The sequence below is a fragment of the Lathyrus oleraceus genome, chromosome 4 (assembly GCF_024323335.1).
Source record: "Lathyrus oleraceus cultivar Zhongwan6 chromosome 4, CAAS_Psat_ZW6_1.0, whole genome shotgun sequence".
Classification (NCBI taxonomy): domain Eukaryota; kingdom Viridiplantae; phylum Streptophyta; class Magnoliopsida; order Fabales; family Fabaceae; genus Lathyrus; species Lathyrus oleraceus.
Genome location: NC_066582.1, coordinates 67,574,548 through 67,595,275, shown reverse-complemented (window position 1 = coordinate 67,595,275; position 20,728 = coordinate 67,574,548).

Sequence of the window (20,728 nt, the reverse complement as noted above, 5' to 3'; positions counted from 1 at the left end):
TGGGAAATGTAGAAACATGAATACCTCAACCGGGGAAGAATGAATTGTAAAGGGAATAGATCATTAACTCAGATGGGGAACGAGACCCACCAACTCTACTAGGGATCATAACTTACTCTAGGAGAAACTTATCAACCATGCTGGGGATAAATGACGAACTGTTTGGGAGGATAAAGTCACCAAATGCTCAGGGAAGACCAACAAATGCTTCACACATAAAGACCTATCATCTTTGAGATTACTGTTGACATTCCTCTTTAAAATAGATTACTCTTAAAGTAAATTCCTTATTATTTTAAGAAAAATGATTATTCATTAATTTATTTATTTCAAAATTATCATCATAAAAAATCGATTTTAAAACATAAACAAATAAGAATACGAATTAATTGGTAAAAAGATCAACTTTATTTAATAGAATGGTAGTCCGTAAATGGTGGGACTCCATGGATCTTTACAAAGTTTGAAAATGGTAAGTTACATGGAAAAAGGCTACATTGATTACAATGATCACTACTCTCCCTACCAACTTCAAAATCCATTGTGTTTGTCTTTGGTTGAGAATGATGAATCATAACCAAATGACTACTCAAAACCGTTTTAATGATCAGGACCAGCCGCATGCAGTTACTTGCCATAATCCCTAATTTTTTCCTAGATTTCCCCAAGGTGGGGCACTCAATCTACCGGGATAAATTTTCTATTTTTATGTCTCTAACTTTGGCCTGGATCGCCCTTTCAGGTTTTCAATCCACATGAGACGCTCATTTTTGCCTAAGCTGGTCTTTCGGGTTTCCAACTTAGCGAGTTGTTCTTTTTCTTTTTTAGGCGAATTATTTCTTAAATGCATCGACTTTCACATGACAAGTGAACTCTTCACCATCCATAGTTGTAAGAATCAAAGCACCGCCTAAAAGGCTCTCTTGACAACATACGGGCCTTCATAATAAGGAGTCCATTTGCCCCTAACATCAAGTTTGAAAGATAGAATCTTCTTGAGCACGAGGTAACCTTCTTTGAACACACGAGGCTTGACCTTCTTATCAAAATCTTTCTTCATTCTCTGTTGATAAAATTGACCATGACACATGGAAGTCAACCTCTTCTCTCCAATCAAATTCAGTTGGTCATATCTAGTCTGACACCATTCAGCTTCTGTCAACTTGGCTTCCACCAATACATGCAATGACAGGATCTCAACCTCCACAGGGAGCAAAGCTTCCATGCCATAAACAAGAGAGAAAGGGATTGCCCCTGTTGAAGTGCGGACAGATGTACGGTACTCATGCAAAGCAAATGGGAAAATTTCATGCCAATCTTTGTATTTTACAACCATCTTCTGAATAATCTTCTTAATGTTCTTATTTGTAGCTTCAACAACCCCATTCATCTTAGGTCTGTAGGGAGAAGAATTATGATGTGCAATCTTAAAGTATTTGCAAAGAGCTTCTACCATATTATTATTCAAGTTCGATCCATTATCAGTAATGATCTTACTTGGCACACCATACCGACATATAATCTTATTCTTGATAAACCTTACAACAACTTCCTTGGTCACATTTGCATACGATGTCGCTTCAACACACATTGTGAAGTAATCAATTGCCACAAGAATGAAGCGATGTCCTTTTGAAACTTTGGGCTCAATCATGCCGATCATGTCGATTCCCCACATGGAGAAGGGCCACTGGGAGGAAATGACGTTCAATAGTGTCGGAGGAACATGAATCTTATCTGCATAAATTTGACACTTATGGCATTTCTTCACAAGCTTACGACAGTCAGGTTCCATTGTTAGCCAATAATAACCTGCTCTCAACATCTTCTTTGCCATTATATGTCCATTGGAATGGGAACCAAAGGAACCTTTATGGACTTCAATCATCAATAGGTCTACTTCGTGTCTATCCACACATATGAGCAAAACTATATCAAAATTTCTCTTGTAAAACACATCATCATTCAGGTAGAAGTTACCAGCTAATCTTCTCAAATACTTCTTATCTTTCAAAGATGCCTCAAGCGGGTAAATCTGACTTTTCAGGAAACATTTGATATCATAATACAATGGCTTTTCATCTTTGACTTCTTCGACGGCAAATATATGAGCTGGCCTATCAAGACGCATCACATTCAAATTGGGAACCTCATTCCAGAATTTCACCATAATCCTTGAAGCTAATGTTGCAATAGCATCTACCATCCGATTTTCATCTCGAGGAATATTATGAAACTCAACCTTTATAAAAAAGTTGATATCCTCCTCACATAATCTCTATAAGATGTCAAACCGGGTTGATTTGTCTCCCATTCACCTTTGATCTGATTCACCACCAAAGCTGAATCTCCATAGACATTGAGATACTTGATTCTGAGATCAATGGATTCTTCAAGCCCCATAATGCAAGCTTCATACTCAGCTATATTGTTTGTACATTTGAAGGTTAATCTAGTTGTTAATGGAATATGAGTGCCTTAAGGAGTAATAACCACTGCCCCAATTCCATTACCATACAAATTAATAGCTCCATCAAATACCATGCCCCAATGGGAACCAGGCTCTGGCCCTTCTTCAAGCAATGGTTCATCAAAATCTTTCATCTTCAAGGACAAAATCTCTTCGCCAGGAAAATCATATTGCACTAACTGATAATCTTCAATGGGTTGGTGAGCCAAATGGTCAGCCAAGACACTACCTTTAATAGCTTTTTGAGATCGGTATTCAATATCATATTCAAATAACAACATCTTCCAACGGGAAATCCTCCCAGTTAAAGCAGGCTTCTCAAACATGTACTTGATTGGATCCATTTTGGATATAAACCAAGTAGTATGATTCAACATATACTGGTGCAAACGCTTAGCATCCCAAGCCAATGCGCAACATGTCTTCTCAAGCATAGAAGACCGAGTCTCATAGTCGATAAACTTCTTACTGAGGTAGTAAATTGCATATTCTTTCTTTCCAGATTCATCTTGCTGACCAAGAACACAACCCATGCTCTCTTCAAGCACAGTCAAATACATGACCAAAGATCTTCCTTCAAGAGGCGGAGATAGAATTGGAGGCTTAAGCAAATATTCTTTGATACTATAAAAAGCTTTCTAAAAAACCTCGGTCCATTCACAAGACTGGACTTTCCGAAGAAGCTTGAGTATATGCACACATGTGGCAGTCATATGCGATATAAATCTTGAGATATAGTTCAAGCGGCTGAAAAATCTTTGACTTGCTTCTCAGTTTTAGGCGCATGCATCTCTTGTATTGCTTTGACCTTGGCAGGATCAACTTCAATACCCTTCTCGCTGACAATAAAGCCCAACACCTTACCAGAACGAACACCAAAAGTACACTTATTGGGATTCAAACGGAGTTTATATTTCCTCAAATGCTAGAATAACTTCAACAAGTGCTCAACATGCTCTTCTTCATCACTTAATTTAGAAATCATATCATCAACATAAACTTCAATCTCTTTATGCATCATATCATGAAAAAGAGTGGTCATAGCTCTCTAGTATGTTGCACCAGCATTCTTCAAATAAAAGGGCATCACTCGATAATATAATGTTCCCCAAGGTGTAATGAATGTGGTCTTCTCCATATCTTTGGGTGCCATTTTTTTCTGATTATAATAAGAAAATCCTTCCATAAACGAAAAGACTTTGAATTTAGCTGTATTGTCTACCATAATATCAATGTGTGGTAGAGGAAAATCATCTTTTGGACTGGCTTTATTCAAATCTTTTTAATCAACACACATACAAACTTTTCCATACTTCTTAGGAACATGCACAATATTGGTCACCTACTGCGGATATTCGGATGTAACAAGAAAACCAGCATTAATTTGCTTATGCACTTCCTCTTTAATCTTCACTGTCATATCAGAATGAGTTCTTCTCAACTTCTGCTTGACCGACAGGCATTCTGGCTTCAAAGGTAATCTATGCTCGACAATCTCAAAATCTAGACCAGACATATCTTGATAGGACCAAGCAAACACATTAGAATACTCTCTAAGAAGATCAACCAACCCCTTCTTAGCTTCTGGACACAGTTGAGACCCAATCTTAACTTCCTTCACATCATCATCGGAACCCAAGTTGACTGATTCAATCTACTCTTCAGATGGCTGAATGGTTTTTTCCTCGTGCTCAAGCAAACACGATAACTCATCAGATACTTTATCATCATTCTCTTCCTCAGCTTCAAACACAGGGAAATCAAAGTTTGGAGAGGGAGTAGGATCATTACATTCAATGGGTTTAAGAACCAACCTGCATAATGATTTGATATTTTGATTTTAGAGAAGTGGGGTGCAAACAAATATTATGAAGATGGAAAGATCATTATTTATTTATGTTTTTTGTGATTACCATTTTCAGAAAAAGAAGAAAGTAAAAACAAACATCATAGACGTGGATGAATAAAATTGTATTTTATTGATGATAATAAGAAAACGCTCAACAATGTCTCACTTCTCCCTTAAGCATAGGAGAAGGACTTTCTTAAAATAATAAAGCAACAAATTACTTCGAGCGGTGCATAACAATAGGAACATCAACTGCAACCTAATTGTTGCAAGTTTGGTCGTGCGTTACAAAGTTGGCGCAAGCCTCGTATTCATCACCACTGTCTTCAATAATGGCAGCTGACTCTTGATCATCCTTGTGAAAGAACCCTCCACTGTGAAAAACTTCTTGCATAGCCTTGACTTTGGCGTTGAAGGGTCCTTTCTAAAATCCCAGCCCTTCTCTATTCTTACTCTCTACAACCTCTACCACACGACCCCATCTATCGGTTCTACCAGTCTGAACAATCTCTTTTGCATCCTTTAGAAAAGACATGGGTGCCCCAACCTTCTTCAATTCATCAGCAATGGACAAAACTTGGAACAACGTTCCAACTTCCTGCTTAGCATCTACGTAAGTAAAGGATGACAAATAGCTTACCAACAACGCTTTCTCTCCACCCACAACGACAAGCTTGCCGTTCATCACAAATTTCATCTTTTGGTACAGAATAGACGTCACAACGCCAACTTCATGGATCCAAGGCCTTCCCAATAAAAAACTATAGGCTGGGTGAGTATCCATTACCTTAAAAGTAATTTGAAAATCACTCAAACCTTCTTAATTATAAGGTCCACTTCTCCAATGGCAGTTTTCTGAGAACCATCAAATGCTTTAACAATCACGCCACTATACCTCATCGGGGCGCCTTGATAGGAAAGTCTTGCTAGAGTTAACTTTGGCAACATATTCAATGATGAACCAGTGTCAACTAACACATTAGACAGAGCACCCTTCTTACAGTTCATTGAAATATGAAGCGCCAATTTGTGATTCCTACCTTCCTCAGGAAGTTCTTCGTCACAAGAACTCAGATTGTTACAGGAGGTAATGTTGGAAACAATGTGGTCAAGCTGATCCACAGTCACATCGTGTTCCACATAAGCTTGTTCCAATACCTTCTGCAAGGCTCCTCTGTGTGCCTCCGAATTCATTAACAATCACAACACATAAATCTTTGACGACATTTGAAGCAACTGCTCCCCCATGTTGAATTCGCTCCTCTTAATTAGACGTGACACCACATCGTCATTATTAATCTTCAACTTGTTGGATTCACCAGACTGATACGTTGGAGCATTAGCCAGATTAACTGCAGAAATCTCTGCCTTCTTTCTTACAGAAACATCTTCCACAATCTTAGGAAAAATTGGACTGAACACAAGACCACTATGGGTCACCTTCACAACATCTGCAATATTCACTACTGAATCTGCAACTGGGCGAGGAACCTCTTGACCCTTTTTAATCATGGTGGCATTATACTGGTACGACACAGCCTTATCGGATGCATAGGGGACAGGCTCGCTAACCGTATAACAAACGGTGATACTGATCTGTTGACATTATTGTTGTTGTTGTTGTCGAATTGAATAACTACCCACTTAGGGGTCTTGAACACTGGCATGATGACGTTGACGTCATCTCCCATATACCTTGACTGCTGAACCTGGATAACATTCTCATCCATCAACCTTTGAATATATCTTTTGACAATTACACAACCATGAGGGTTCACACTACAAATGACACAACCATCATGGTTATGTTCATAATGGCTTACCAGGCACAAATGTTTGTGGATCTCCACCAAATATCTACAGATACGATGCACATCAAATACTCTGAAATTCCCTGGACAGCCGTCCACCATGTTTAGAGAAGTGTTTCCATGAGCAGGCAATGGGTTGGCTTTCACATTCGGCGCTCTGTCCTCAAAGGACACCATACCACTATTGACTAGCTTCTGAACCTCATACTTCCGGGGATAACAGTTTTCAATATCATGACCAGGGGCTCCCTAGTGGAAAGCACAGTGTAAATCCGGTTTGAACCACCATGGAAGTGGCTCAGAAATTAGAGAAGGGTTCCTTGGTTGGATAAGATTCTTAACGACCAAAGACGGGTACAACTTTGCATATGTCATAGGAATAGGGTCAAAGGAGACCTTCTTCCTTTCAATTTTTTGATTATGATTGTTATTGTTGTTGTAGTTGGTACATTGTTATGGTTGTTGTTGATGTTGTTGTTGTTGAATAGGAATTGATTGATTGATTGAATTGTTGGTGAAAACTGGAATTATTGATGATACTTGATGTTGATGTTGATGGGATTGGGAATTCTTCCTCACATGAAGCCTCTTCTGCCTCCCTGCTGATACTACATTAGTTTCTCCTTCCTTCTTTTTAAAGAAACTCCCACCATGATTCTTGATTGTCGGTGCTTCATCTTTGGACAAACTTCCCTCACGGACTCCTTCTTCCAATCTCATCCCCATGTTCACCATTTCGGTGAAATCATTGGGGGCACTTGCGATCATTCGTTCATAGTAAAATGAACTCAGCGTCTTCAAGAAAATCTTAGTCATCTCCTTTTCTTCCAAAGGCGGACTAATCTTAGGAACCATCTCCCTCCATCTTTGAGCATATTCTTTGAATGTCTCTTTGTCCTTCTGAGATATTGACCTCAAGTGATCTCTATCTGGCACCATATCAACATTATACTTGTATTATTTGACAAAGGCCTCGCCCAAGTTGTTGAAAGTACAAATGCTAGCACTGTCCAGGCTCATATACCATCTGAGGGCAGCTCCAGTCAAACTATCCTGGAAGTAGTGAATAAGAAGCTAGTCATTGTCGGTTTGAGTAGATATCTTTCTGGCATACATGACGAGATGACTCAACGGACAAGTATTCCCCTTGTATTTTTCAAAGTCTAGGACTTTAAATTTCACAGGAGTTTTGACATTGGGAACTAAACACAACTCAACAACATTATTCCCAAACAAATCCTTTCCTCTTAGAGTCTTCAATTCCTTGTGCAACTCAAGGAACCAGTCCTTCATTTCATCCATTTTCTCATAAACGCATGGACCTTCAGATAACTCATAGTGGAAAATGGTATCCTCGACACGAGGCAGAGTATGAATAATAGGAGGAGGCACAATCAGGATTGGGCTAGATGCCGGTACATAAGAAAAGTAGTAGGCGCATTCCCTTCAGGCACAAAATTGGGTGGCATTCCCCACGGGAATCCAGCTGCATGGCAGGAACAAACTTGCTAGCCGCCATAGACACAGTTGATAAAGTAATTTCTGAGATGACAGTCCTCTGAGTGGGAGGAGTTGTAGGAGGTGGATACTGTTGGTTCTGAGCATCTATCACAGACTCCATCAAGGTTGTGAGTCTGGCGATCTCATCCTTCAGTTCTCTGTTCTCTTGTTCAAGGTGCTCCATTATTTTCAATCGATTAGCTTGGGTGTTGTAAGGATGAGTTAGCTTGGCTGATACACAGAAGAAGAATTGATAAGACACCTAGCAGAAGAAACCTGTTATGCAAATGATGTATGAAACACAATGTTTTTTTTTTAATTTCAAGGAACATATGAAGCCTTATTTTCAAATATAACACTAATTAATAATAACAATTTAGTTGACCATAAAATCTCTTTTCATTCACAAAATTGGAAGGATTACACTGAGCACAATTTCAGTAACCAAAATACGAATACAAGATAAAAGGAAACTATCATCCCAAGGATCCCTAGCAAATGCATCAGATTATCTGGCCACAGAAGCATACTTCCTTCAGATGCGTCGAATCTCAGACTCAAAGGATGTCTTCATTTGAGCCTTCTCAAGGACAAGTTGATCAATAATCTTCTTCCAAGCACCAGAAGGCTGAGGCATACTATAGGAAAATAAATTCTCTGGCTCTCTCTGTCTCTTCACTGCACAATCCTCAAGAATCTCAATAAGCTTATCTTTGTCTTTCGACTCAAGCTGCAACTCCTCATGCTTTAGGCTCAAAGATTGGAACCGCTCTTCCCATAAATCTCTTTCTTTCTTCATCTTAACAAGTGTGTCTTCCTACTCCTCTACATCTTGGTTAGGGAGAGTTGATGGCTCAGCCATAACCACAGACATAGGTCTCTCACATGCGTATGACATCTTGAGCTCCAAATCTCTCTTCTTCACCCAAATAGTGTAAGCTTCCAAAGCTACACAGTTGTGTGGACCAAGCTCATATCTTCCTTTCCTATGCACATTATGCCAAGCATGCACCATTCTACTCTTTAGAAGTTGGGGATCTTTACCCTCTTAATAGAATATACCTTCTAACTAAATGTTATTAGGCTTATCTATCATGGGGAACCCAAGTTGGCGATTGGCCAATGCGGGGTTGTAGTTGATTCCTCCTTACGTACCAATGAGAGGCACGTTAGAGAACTCACCACAACTATCAATAATATCCAAACTACCCAATGTAGAATCATACCAAGCAATATCATCATTTATGAGAGACATAAGTCTCTAGGACCACCGTACACATTATCGGTTCTTAATGAGAGCAGGCATTTGAGGCAAGGGCAAAATAAACCACTTGTATAGGAGAGGAACACATCACACAATAGTCCCGCCACCTTTAGAATTCCTTAAATGCAAAGAGAATACATGTCACCCAATAGAGTCGGAACAGGATTCCCAATCAAGAAAATTCTAATGGCATTAACATCTACAAAACCATTAATGTTAGGGAACAAAGTTAGACCATAGATTAGCAATACCAAGATAGCTTCAAAAGCATCCATGCTACCGACTTGAGCGAAAACAGTAGTAGCTCTACCAATGAGAAACTCAGAAGTCAACCCAAGAATCCCTCATTTCTTCCCTAAATGAGCATCAATCTCATATTTCTTCAAATGAAGAGCTCCAACGATGACATGAGATCTTGGGATCTCCTCCAATCCACTGAAAGGTACCTTGTCAGATATAGGTATACCCAAGAGATGGACATACTCCTCCAACGTGGGTACAAGATGATAGTCGACAAAAGTGAAGCATCGATAAAGAGGATCATAGAACTGAACCAAAACACTCAGAAGTCCTTCAACCACATTAGTAGATAACACAGACAAGAGCTTTCTGTGGCGTTGCTTGAAGTCCAATGGATCTAGTACAAAAGATGGCAACTTCCTTAGCTCTTTCAAATCAGGATATCTGAAATTGTACTTCTTAGTGTTCCTTCGTCCATAATCCATGGTCTAAAAATATTTGCAAATAATACCTTAGTTTCCTTGAAATTTAATTTTTGTGATGAATGTCATGATGCGTATGTATGCATGAATGAAACAATCACACACAAGGGATCACACACAAGGCAAACACAAACAAAGGTCAAGGGATGGATCAAGTCATCATTAATATCAATCATCCATTTGGGTGGATTATGGCTTTTGCCTTATCAACACCCAAGTTCCATTGATATTGATGAGACTGATCAGATTAACCAAGAATCAAAGGATTTGTTGTGAGTCATGTGCATGGAGTCGGGTTAAGAACCATCCCTAAAGGAGTGTACTAAGGGTAAAAACATATAGATCATGTTCTATAAAAGTTCCCAGAGTCTTAACCCCATCTACCAGATACTACAGGTTAAGATGACTAACTCATCAACCCATAGTATTCTCAAGAGAAACTTGTTTGAGTATAGTATCGTGTAACAACTGTTATCAAGTCTACACTTGAACAGTATCCGCAATACGTCCTAAATAGGCCAAGTTGGGTTAAATATTCTACGATCCTCAGCTTCTCAGACCCCAGATTTAGAGAAAGCAATGTATATCCACAACTTACTCGTATGATCAGTAACTCCAAAGAGGTCTCCACTGAGTGGGGGATCTCATGTCAACTCTTTCTGGACTACTCCTTCAAAGTCAACATGACTATACCACCCTCCTATCTTAGATTTCACTCAAGTTCGGGTTAGAACTTATCTCACCATATAGTGATCACCAAGCACAACAAACAAAGTATCACACAACAAATATATACAAATAAACAATCAAATATACAAATATATACACATAAAAAGTAGGCTAAACCCAGTGAGGACTACTCCCGAGTAGAGTTGCCGCTTAATTTCTGTAGCGGTAAATTCATGACCATCAAGCTATGGATAAACTTGACGTCAATAAAACCAGAGTCACCACTGCACTTTTATTGTTTCCAAAGGAAAAGGGAAAACTACGAACAAAATCTAAATACAAGAAGTTTTCAAATCAAAACTAATAAAATGTCAGAGATTACAGGTAAGGGGGTTGGTTACACAGAGGGAAGGTGTTAGTACCCAAAGTGTCATAGGTACTCCTAGGGAGCCCTTTTTTGTGTGCAAGTGATTTGGTCAAAATGATGTTTGATAAAAATATAGAGTGAAGGAATGAGAAAAGAATTCATTATTTATATTTTTGTTTTTGACAAGACCTTCGGTCTTATGCCTATGTACCAACATAAAAATAAGGAACCTTGCCAACACATCACCGGAGCCCTAGCTCCGGTTGTCTTCTCCAATGGACCTCACCGGACTGGTCCACCCTCAACCATCAAGGAAATGAAAAGTAAGGACACTATTTTAAAGATAAAAAGCTCAAGAGCTCGAATCTGGCCTCAATTTTATCTAATTCCAAATATATTGAGAGATATGAGGAATTGAATTTTGAGGTACACGATTTGAGTTGCTTCAATTTGACCTCAAAGCACTCAATCTTGTTGCCTTATTGGTAGGACTTCAGATAACCAAGAATCAAAGATAATAGAGGAGAATTGAGGGAGAATCGAAGGCTTGAAGTTTGGAAAAATCACCTTCGGGTAGTAGTGATTTGGCTTGATCTCAATATGAATCCACTTGGTTCTTTCTCCTCTTGCTTGTAGTGACCAATTGAGATGAAAATGGAAATGAATTATTGGTGTTTGAATCTAAAAATAGAAGGAGAAATTCAAACTCGATTTCAAAGAAATCTTCAAGGAATTATATGGAGTAGGGTTCTGAGATGGCTTGGTAAGGCTTGGGCAGGGTGTCTGTGTTGTTCTTGAAGCAATGCACTTGTATTTATTGGTTATGGAATTCAGTTTTGCACCATTCCAAAAATTGTCAAAAATAGCAACATTTATGCATGGGTGCATGGCAATTGAATCAGGCCCAACCAATGATACAATCCACTTCCAATTCATGCACATTTAATATTGAAGTCATCACATGGAAGCATGCAAAAATAATTAATCATTTGAATGCAAAAGTTGCCAAAACAAACCGAACAAAGGAATCATGCTCAAGTCTCTCAATTCTTATTCAAATGAAGTGATCTTGGACGATTTGGAAAGGTGACATCAAGGGGAACAAGTTTGACGTTGAACACTTTTCCATTTGGAGCTTGGATCATGATGAATTTTAAGGTGGAAGTTTGAGAAATCAAACATGGTTGAAAATTTTCTAAGTACCAAGTCAAATTACCACTTCTTCAAATGAAAATTGTTCCTTCACCAAAGTTGTAGATACTTCATTACACTTAAATTTGGTCACAAATTTGTCACCATTTGGATTTGGCATGAGGGAGTTATAGATTTTAGAAGTTGAGGAAAAATGTTTGTTCAATGGTAATGGCCCAAAATGACCTATAATGTTTCCTCTTGGAACATGCCCTTGCAAGTAGATTTTGAAATTTATCGAAGTATGAAAGTTGGATAAGACATCTTGAAATTAATCATGAAACTTGTATGGACTTGATATCATAAAACTTGAGAAAGTTATGGTCCTTGGAAGTTGACCTCCTAACTAGGGCACAGAGAAAATGACCTATAATTTTTCACCATAAAAATTGACTTTCCAAACTAAATTAGCTCTTGATGATAACATGAAAGTTGTTTGTAACGTCATAAGGAACAACTTTTATCTTTGAATAAATTTTATATGACAAATATTGTAGGAGATAGGGTCTAGGGAACCCTAGGTTTGACCAGTTGACTTTCTCTTGTCAACTTCTTTGAACCAACTTGCAAACTTGAAGTTCTCTTGATCTTTAGGACTCATGGAGGATCGTATATGCTTGAGATGATTTATAATGAAATATACCTTGATATATTTAACCAATTGATGAAGAAACTTGCCGAAGAAGCCACACAAGATACCTAGATGAATTAGGGCTTCCAAGGCAAACAAGCTTCAAACTCTTGATGAATTCTTGATCAAATTGACAAATGAAGAACATGGGGATCCATATATTATGCTTAGAACCAATGTGGACCATTTTTGGATTGATCTATTTGAATTGAGGGTCTTAAACCCTAGTTGTGAGCTTGAGAGGGCACAGATGGGTGTACACACTACCTACAAAAGAAACAAAGATATACATAGACATATTTTTGGTATTTTGGTTATTAAACAAAATAAAATAGAGTATGATACAATCAAATGTGCTTGGTTATATATCCCAATACAAACCTAATGAATGAGGGGTAAGAAGGATGCCAAGGTGTGATCCCAAAGCCAGTGCAAATAATGAGATAACATGAGGGATCTTAGGGTTAAATTTGGGGTCTTACAAGATGGACATGTGTTATCCATAATGGTACCTCATGCATAACTGTCACGTTGTGTCGTGAGTCGCATTCCATCTACATATATGTGCATGTTGTTATGAATGGGTGTGAGACTATGTTGTTATTGATTTAGGTAATGAATGTGTAGTTGTTGTATATTCTCTACCTTAGAATTATTTACGTTGTTTATATTGAATGTTGATTCTCACCCCCTTTGATTTATGTTGTCCACCATGGATATCTTATAGATAATCAAGAGTGATTCTTGTTGCTGTCTGTTGGAAGGTAACTTGTTGGAGCTTGTTAGGTTGTTTGTTTTGTGATTGGTAACATTTAGTTAAAACAAGTCAAAATAGCAAGATGTTGGACAAGATGTCTTGACATGCTTATACAAAATTATGGCGTGTTGTGGTTTTACATTCTTGGAAGATTTTTTTTTAGCATGAGATTGGTGAAGATTATTTGAAGATTTGATTCATGTATTTTATGGTCCAAGAAGCGCTTGTTTTAGAAGCAAATGTTAGTTTAAGCTTTGCCTTGTTCCCTAAGAAAGGATGTCAAAAAATTTAAAAAGACATCATATTTGATTTGATTTGATTTGATTCTGCAGAAGATTGTGCAGCAATCTGTTTTGATCTGCTGATTATTTAGCCTGAAGCCTGTGTTATTATGGGGCTATTTAAAGGACGATTATAAACCTAAGAAAACAATTAAGCTGCTATAAGATAGTCTCTGTTAAGGTTTAGTTTTTTCATTGTTATTCGTGAGCCATTCTTGTATCACTTGGATGCTTGAATTGAACTTTTAAGCAATAATGGATTATGTTTCATTGGAAGTGTGTCTTTTGTTTATTGTTGGAAGTTGTTATCACTGTTGTGTGATTGAAGGGAAGTGAGAAGGGTCTCATATCTAGGAGAATCTTAGACAGAAATTCCAAGGGTAGTGATTATGTGAGAAGTTTATAAAACCAGAGATTGTTTAAAACTTCAAATTAATACTATTATAGTATATTTCCTTCCAGACTTGGATGCCCCCAGATGTAGGTGACGTTGCACCGAACTAAGTTAACAATTTACATGTGTTATTTACTTCCTATTATTTACTTTAACACTGAGATTGTTTATGTTGTGACAATGTCATGATCTTGGTGTCATGATATCATATACGAGATATGTTATCTGCGTACCAGAATTTCAATTGGCATCAGAGCAGGCACCCTGTTCTGTTTTGGGTGAGCTCCGGGAAGATATTTTTTGGTACTATGGACAAGGAAGGAGGATTTGTCAACAGACCGCCTATTCTGGATGGCACCAACTATGATTACTGGAAGGCACATATGGTGGCTTTTTTAAAATATATGGATAGCAAAACCTGGAAAGCAGTTATCAAAGCTTGGGAACATCCCGTGGTGCAAGACAAAGATGGTAAGGACACAACTAATTTGAAGCCTAAAGATGACTAGTCTAAGGAAGAAGATGAACTTGATCTTGGAAACTCCAAAATCTTGAATTCCTTGTTCAATGGAGTTGACAAAAATATATCCAGGTTAATAAATACTTGTATTATGGCCAAAGATGCATTGGAAATCCTCAGAACCACTCTTGAAGGTGCATCAAAAGTAAAAATGTCAAGAATTCAACTTCTTACTACCAAATTTAAGAATCTCAAGATGAAAGATGATGAGTGTATTCATGATTTTCACGTGAATATTCTTGATATTGCTAATTCATCTAGTGCCTTGGGAGAGAAGATGTCAGAGGAGAAGCTTGTTAGAAAAATCCTCAGGTATTTACCTATGAAGTTTGACATTAAGGTCACAGTTATTGAAGAAGCACAAAACATCTACAACATGAAAATGGGTGAGCTTATTTGGTCACTTCAAACTTTTGAATTGGCTATCAGTGATAGATCTGAAAAGAAGAACAAAAGCATAACTTTTATCTCCAATACTAATGATGAAGAAGCTCAATGTGACATGGAGGATGATGAAAGGTTTTCTAACGTTATTGTGCTTCTTTGGAGGAAATTCAATAAGGTGTTGAAGAGAATGGATAGGAAGCCAAGACCTAATGTCAAGAACATGTCTTTCAACATCAGTAAGAACAGTGACTTTCAGAGGAAAGCAAGAGCAAAGGAGAAGCCCAGTCAAGGAAAAGGGATTCAGTGTCACGGATGTGAGGGTTTTGGTCACATTAGACCAAAATGTCCCATGTATCTCAAGAAACAAAAGAAGGGCTTGCCTGTTTCTTGGTCTGATGATGATTCTGAAGGTGAAACTTATGATGAAACTACTAAGCATGTTACAGCTTTCACTGGTAGATATGAATCTGATGAAGATTCTTGTGATGAGGATGTCTCTTATGAAGAATTGGTTGTCTCCTATAGAGAATTGTGTGCCATAAGTGAAGAGGTTTGCAAGATAAGAGAAAAGAAAAAGATAATCATAGCTCAACTGCAAGCTAAAAAGGAGAAACTTTTATCTACTATCTCTGACCTTCAAAATGAAGTAACCCTATTGAATTCGAAACTTGAAAAAATGACCAAATCATTAAGAATGTGGAACAATGGGTCTGATATGTTAGATGAAAATTTTCAAGTTGGAAAGGGGCTAGAAACTTAAAAGGTATAGGTTTTGAATACCAATCTCTGAAAGGAAAAACCCCTGTGACAAAATTTATTCCTCCAGACAGGAAGTATGAGCCCATGATGTCCGAACAATATGTTACAACATCCTTCGAGACATCAGGAAACTCAAACTAAAGTCAAGTTTTTGCCTTGTAAATGTCATTATTATGGTAAATATGGACATATAAAGCCTTAATGTTATAGACTGTATGGTTACCCAAAACATCCAACATATCATAGCTCATTCTTCTCTTAGAGCTTCATCTATAGAAGACTGGTACTTTGACAGTGGTTGTTCAAGACACATGACAGGGGTCAAGAAGTATTTGGTGGACATTAAATCTTATTCCTCTAGTTTTTTAATGTTTGGTGGTGGAGCTAGAGGTGAAATCAAGGGTATAGGAAAGATAGGTTGCACCGGTCTTCCTAGACTAGATGATGTTCTGCTTGAGAAAGGACTGACTACAAATCTCATCAGTATTAGTCAGTTATGTGATCAAGGTTTAAAAGTCAATTTCACCAAGTTAGAATGTTTGGTTACAAATGAGAAGAATGATGTTCTGATGAGAGGAGTTAGTTCTAAAGAAAATTTCTATTTATGGATACCACAAGAAACTACTTGCTCTTCCACATGCTTAATGTCCAAGGAAGATGAAGTCAAGTTGTGGCACCAGAAGCTTAGACATCTGAATCTCAAAGGTATGGAGAAGATTGTGTATAAAGAAGTCATTAAAGGTATAGCAAAGCTCAAAATTGAGGAGGGTAAAGTATGTGGTGAATGTCAAATTAGGAAGCAAACAAAGATGGCACACTCGAAGTTGTAACATCAGACTACTTCTAAAGTTTTAGAACTTCTTCATATGAACTTAATGGGGCTTATGCAAGTTGAAAGTCTTGATGGAAAGAGGTATGTATGTGTGGTTGTTGATGATATTTCAAGGTTTACTTGGGTGAATTTTATCAGAGAAAAATCAAACACTTTTGAGGTATTCAAAGACCTTTGTCAACGCCTTCAAAGAGAGAAGGACAGTGTGATTATCAGAGTCAGAAGTGACCATTACAAGGAGTTTGAAAATGTTTTTTTTTAAATTTTGTTCTTATGAGGTATTGGCCATGAGTTCTCATCTCCCATCACTCCTCGGCAAAATGGAGTTTTTGAATGCAAGAACAAAACATTACAAAAATTAGCTACAATCATGCTTCATGCAAAAAATCTTACTTATCATTTTTGGGCTGAAGCAATGAAGATTGCCTGCTATGTCCATAATCGTGTTACTCTGAGATTTGGTACTTCATCTACTCTCTATGAATTGTGGAAAGGAAGGAAATCTACTATTAAATATTTTTCATGTGTTCGAGAGTAAATGCTACATTCTGGATGATCATGAACAGAGGAGAAAGATGGATCCCAAAAGTGATGAAGGGATATTTCTTGGTTACTCTACAAACAGCAGAGCCTACAGGATATTTGACTCCAGAACCAAGGCCATGATGAAATATATTAATGTTGTGGTTGATGACTCAACTATTGTGAGAGAGACTAATGTTGATGAAGATGTTGGAACATCATCTCAGCATACTGATGCTTCAGAAAATGTGGAAGATATTGAGTCCAACATTGAGCCAACAAGGAATGAATCTAATAACCCTCAAGCCAACAAACGTCCCTCTATCAGAATTCAGAAAGTTCATCCAAAGGAACTTATTATTTGAAATCTTAATGAAGGGATCACTGTAAACACCTCAAAATTTGCCCTTCTCTTCTTGGGACTAGTTCAGCATATTGCATTTCATGTTTTAGGACATTAGGCATTTGCATTTTTGCATATCATCTGAAAACAAGAAAGTCATCCTCCAAAGTCTTTTCAGAAGATGGAGAAACTGCATGATTCAAGCATGAGGGTTTCTATGATTTAATTGTCAACCATCTGAGGGTGTGCACTTCAATTAGGGTTTCCTGATCCTTCAAAAGGTCTTGAGTATTATATTGTTTGCAAGGATATATTACCGTCATCATGGTTCTATCCTTATCAAGGGTTTCATGGCATTCTCAAGTTCCTTTGGATTAGGGTTTTGACCTCTGGTCAACCCTAATTAGTGACTTCTATTCCAACCAGGGATTTTCAAGGAGATGAGGTATTCTATTGATATGGAAATCACATGATCATTATATTGAGCTTATGTGAGCTAGGGTTTCATTTTCTGAGCCATTTCCCCAAGTGGTAGAGGCTCAAGCTGATCAGAACATGTCAAGGGCATCTGAGGACCCAAAAAGTCAACTGTGCAGTCAACAGAGGCATTTGAGGTTAGGGAGATGAATGAGACACCTCAATCATGTTCAAAAGAGGTACACTTGTCATTCTAAACATTTATCCTGAAGATTTTGAAGTCATGGCAAAAGTTTCCAAAAATGGAAAGTGACCTGTAATTTCAAGTTTCCAAAAATGGCAAGTTTTTGGTCCACATTCAACTTGACTTTCCAACATCAAAGAAGCTTCAAATGGATTTTTGGTGAACATGAAAGTTGAAGATCTTTCTCTCCTCTTTTCAAAAAGTCCAAGATCATATTAATCTGATGAATGGTTGAGAAGTTATGGCCAAATGATCACAAAGTGCACATGGAAGTTCAACATGGCATAACTTTTGATTCAAAACTCCAAATTGGTCCACTCTTTTTGCAAAATGCTTGTCTTGACCAATAATTTTCAAATCAACCATTGCATTTCATGAAAAAAGTTCATATGATCATGTGTTCATTCATGTACATTTTGGAGGGAAAATGGAGAATTCAAAATTGGTGAATCATACATGCCAAATACCAATTCCATGTTGTTCATTGACTGATTTTAAGTGGAATTGAACCCTAACATGGCACTGTTCACGTGCACTTTAGCCATGCATAGGTGTATTTGCCAATTTTGCATTTCACCTCATTTCTCACTAATTTTAATTAACCAAGCCTAATGTGGATTAGCATTGTGATTAGTGAACCATATAAATAGATAATCATAACAGAATTTGCTCATAACTAACTTTCTAGATCTAGAATTCCATTTTCCCTCCAAAACTCTCTCTCCTTGAATTTCAAATTTTCTTCACACAACCACAAGATTTCTTCATAGATTCATCATCCTCATGGAATTTGGAGCAGGAATCATTCATCATTCGTGGAAATTGAGCTGGTTTTGAAGCTATCCAAGTGCATGGACATGTCAATGGAAACTTGATTTTGAGCTAGATTCAAGGGATTTCAAGTGCTGATTCGTTCACCAAGCTTCATAGAAGGATTATTGGAGCGTATCTGGAGAGTTTGAGAGCTTACACACACGGTTTCCATCACTGCCATTCCAAGTAGGTGGATTTTCGACTCTCTCTTTTTGCCTTTTTATGTACATAATTAGGTAGATCTTGCACTGCTGATGATTCTGATATGCTTAGAATTAAGAATGAGCAAGAAATGAACATGTATGAGTGAATTGAAGTTTTGCACATAGAAATGTTTTCGTTCGATCCAAGAAATATAGGAGGAATTAGGCTTAGATATTATGATATTCATGCTCATCATGGCGAGACCTTTCCAACGATATATAGTTTGTCCAATTCTGGAATTTTTGTTCTTGAGCTCCGCCGTGGATTCATCGGAGAAGACGGCTGAAACCGCCGTCCTCCGCCGCCTGTAATTGGACCTAGGGTTTCAATGCCAAACACATCATTTTGCTTCAAACGCGCTTACAACTTCCTAAACCTGAGTTCGAACCTTACGCTGTGCATTTTTTTAATTTCCACTCAAACACGCCATTAACCTCATACACCTCAGTTCGATCCTGGCATGCGTACGTTTGGAATTTAATTGTTGAAAGTGCCTGTAGCCTAGAGTACCTTGGTTCGATTCCCATGCTTGTACATTTCTGATGTTATTTTCCAGCGCTTTTGTGACCTTGCTGTCCTGTGTTCAACACCTAGCTTATGCATGTTTCCAATTGCTTTCACATTTCATTTTTTTTACATGATTTTCATTATTTCATTTTTTATTTCTTCAACTTCTAAAAATCATTAAAAATAGAAAACATGTCCAAATTAGTTCAAATTTTTTTCCACATGCTTGTGTTGATGTCTATTATTTTGTGATGTTAATTTCCTGATTTTTGTATTTCTGGATTTTTAATTGTGCTTGATTGTTTGAACATGATGCCAATTTGCTATGTTGTGCTATTTGTTTTGTGGAATGCTCATCTTTAATCCAATTGCCTTGAAATTTGACATGCTTAATCATAACATGTAACTTGATGTTTTGGCTTTTGTTTGGCATTTTTATCATTTGATACGACTGTTTTGGACACATGAACATATGTTGTGACATTTGGTGTAACATTTTGTGCCTTACACTTGTGCATTTTCATTCATACACCAATTGTTGTCTTCTGGATTTAATTTTTGGTATGATGCTTGTTCATAACATGCTAAACTCACATAAAAAATTTCATGATCATTGGATGCTTTTCTGTTTTAATGTGAATTTTCTATCTTTGATGTCCAATTTTGATCACATTGCTTGCCTTTGCCTTATCTTGTTCATGTGATGGCTTTGCCTTATGATTTGGCTTTGGTCCTTTTGAGGACTCTTTCTTGTTTGATTGAACATGCTTCATGTGAAATATGGACTTCTGTTTTGGTCCTTTGACTTACCTTTGACCCTAGTCTTTGTACTAGTGGTTTGTACTCACCAATTGTGTTTGTGTTTCAGGTATCTAGCACTAATGATTGGTGTGGCCTCATCATTTGAGATGCCATTTGCTTTGTTTACTAACTCTTGTTATGTTGTAGGTACATTGATGTGATGAACTCACTTGAGTGATTGCATTCATGACTTGCATTATGTACATATTGGAAAGTTCTGTTGTTGTCTGTTTGGTTTGTCTGAATACAATATTGACTATTTGGCTTTTGTACAGGTACATTAGTCGCTTTTAGCTCTTGCTTGAGCTTTGCTTTGGAGTGTGGTTGATACACCACTGAGGTAGTTTAGCCTTCTCACTCCATGTAGTCTGGAAGCCCTGTCGCTTTTTTTGGCAGGCGTTTGGCTGAAGTCCTCCTTAAGAGGCAATGATTGTGCTTGTTTATATTTGTGCCAAAGACCTCTAAATGAGGCA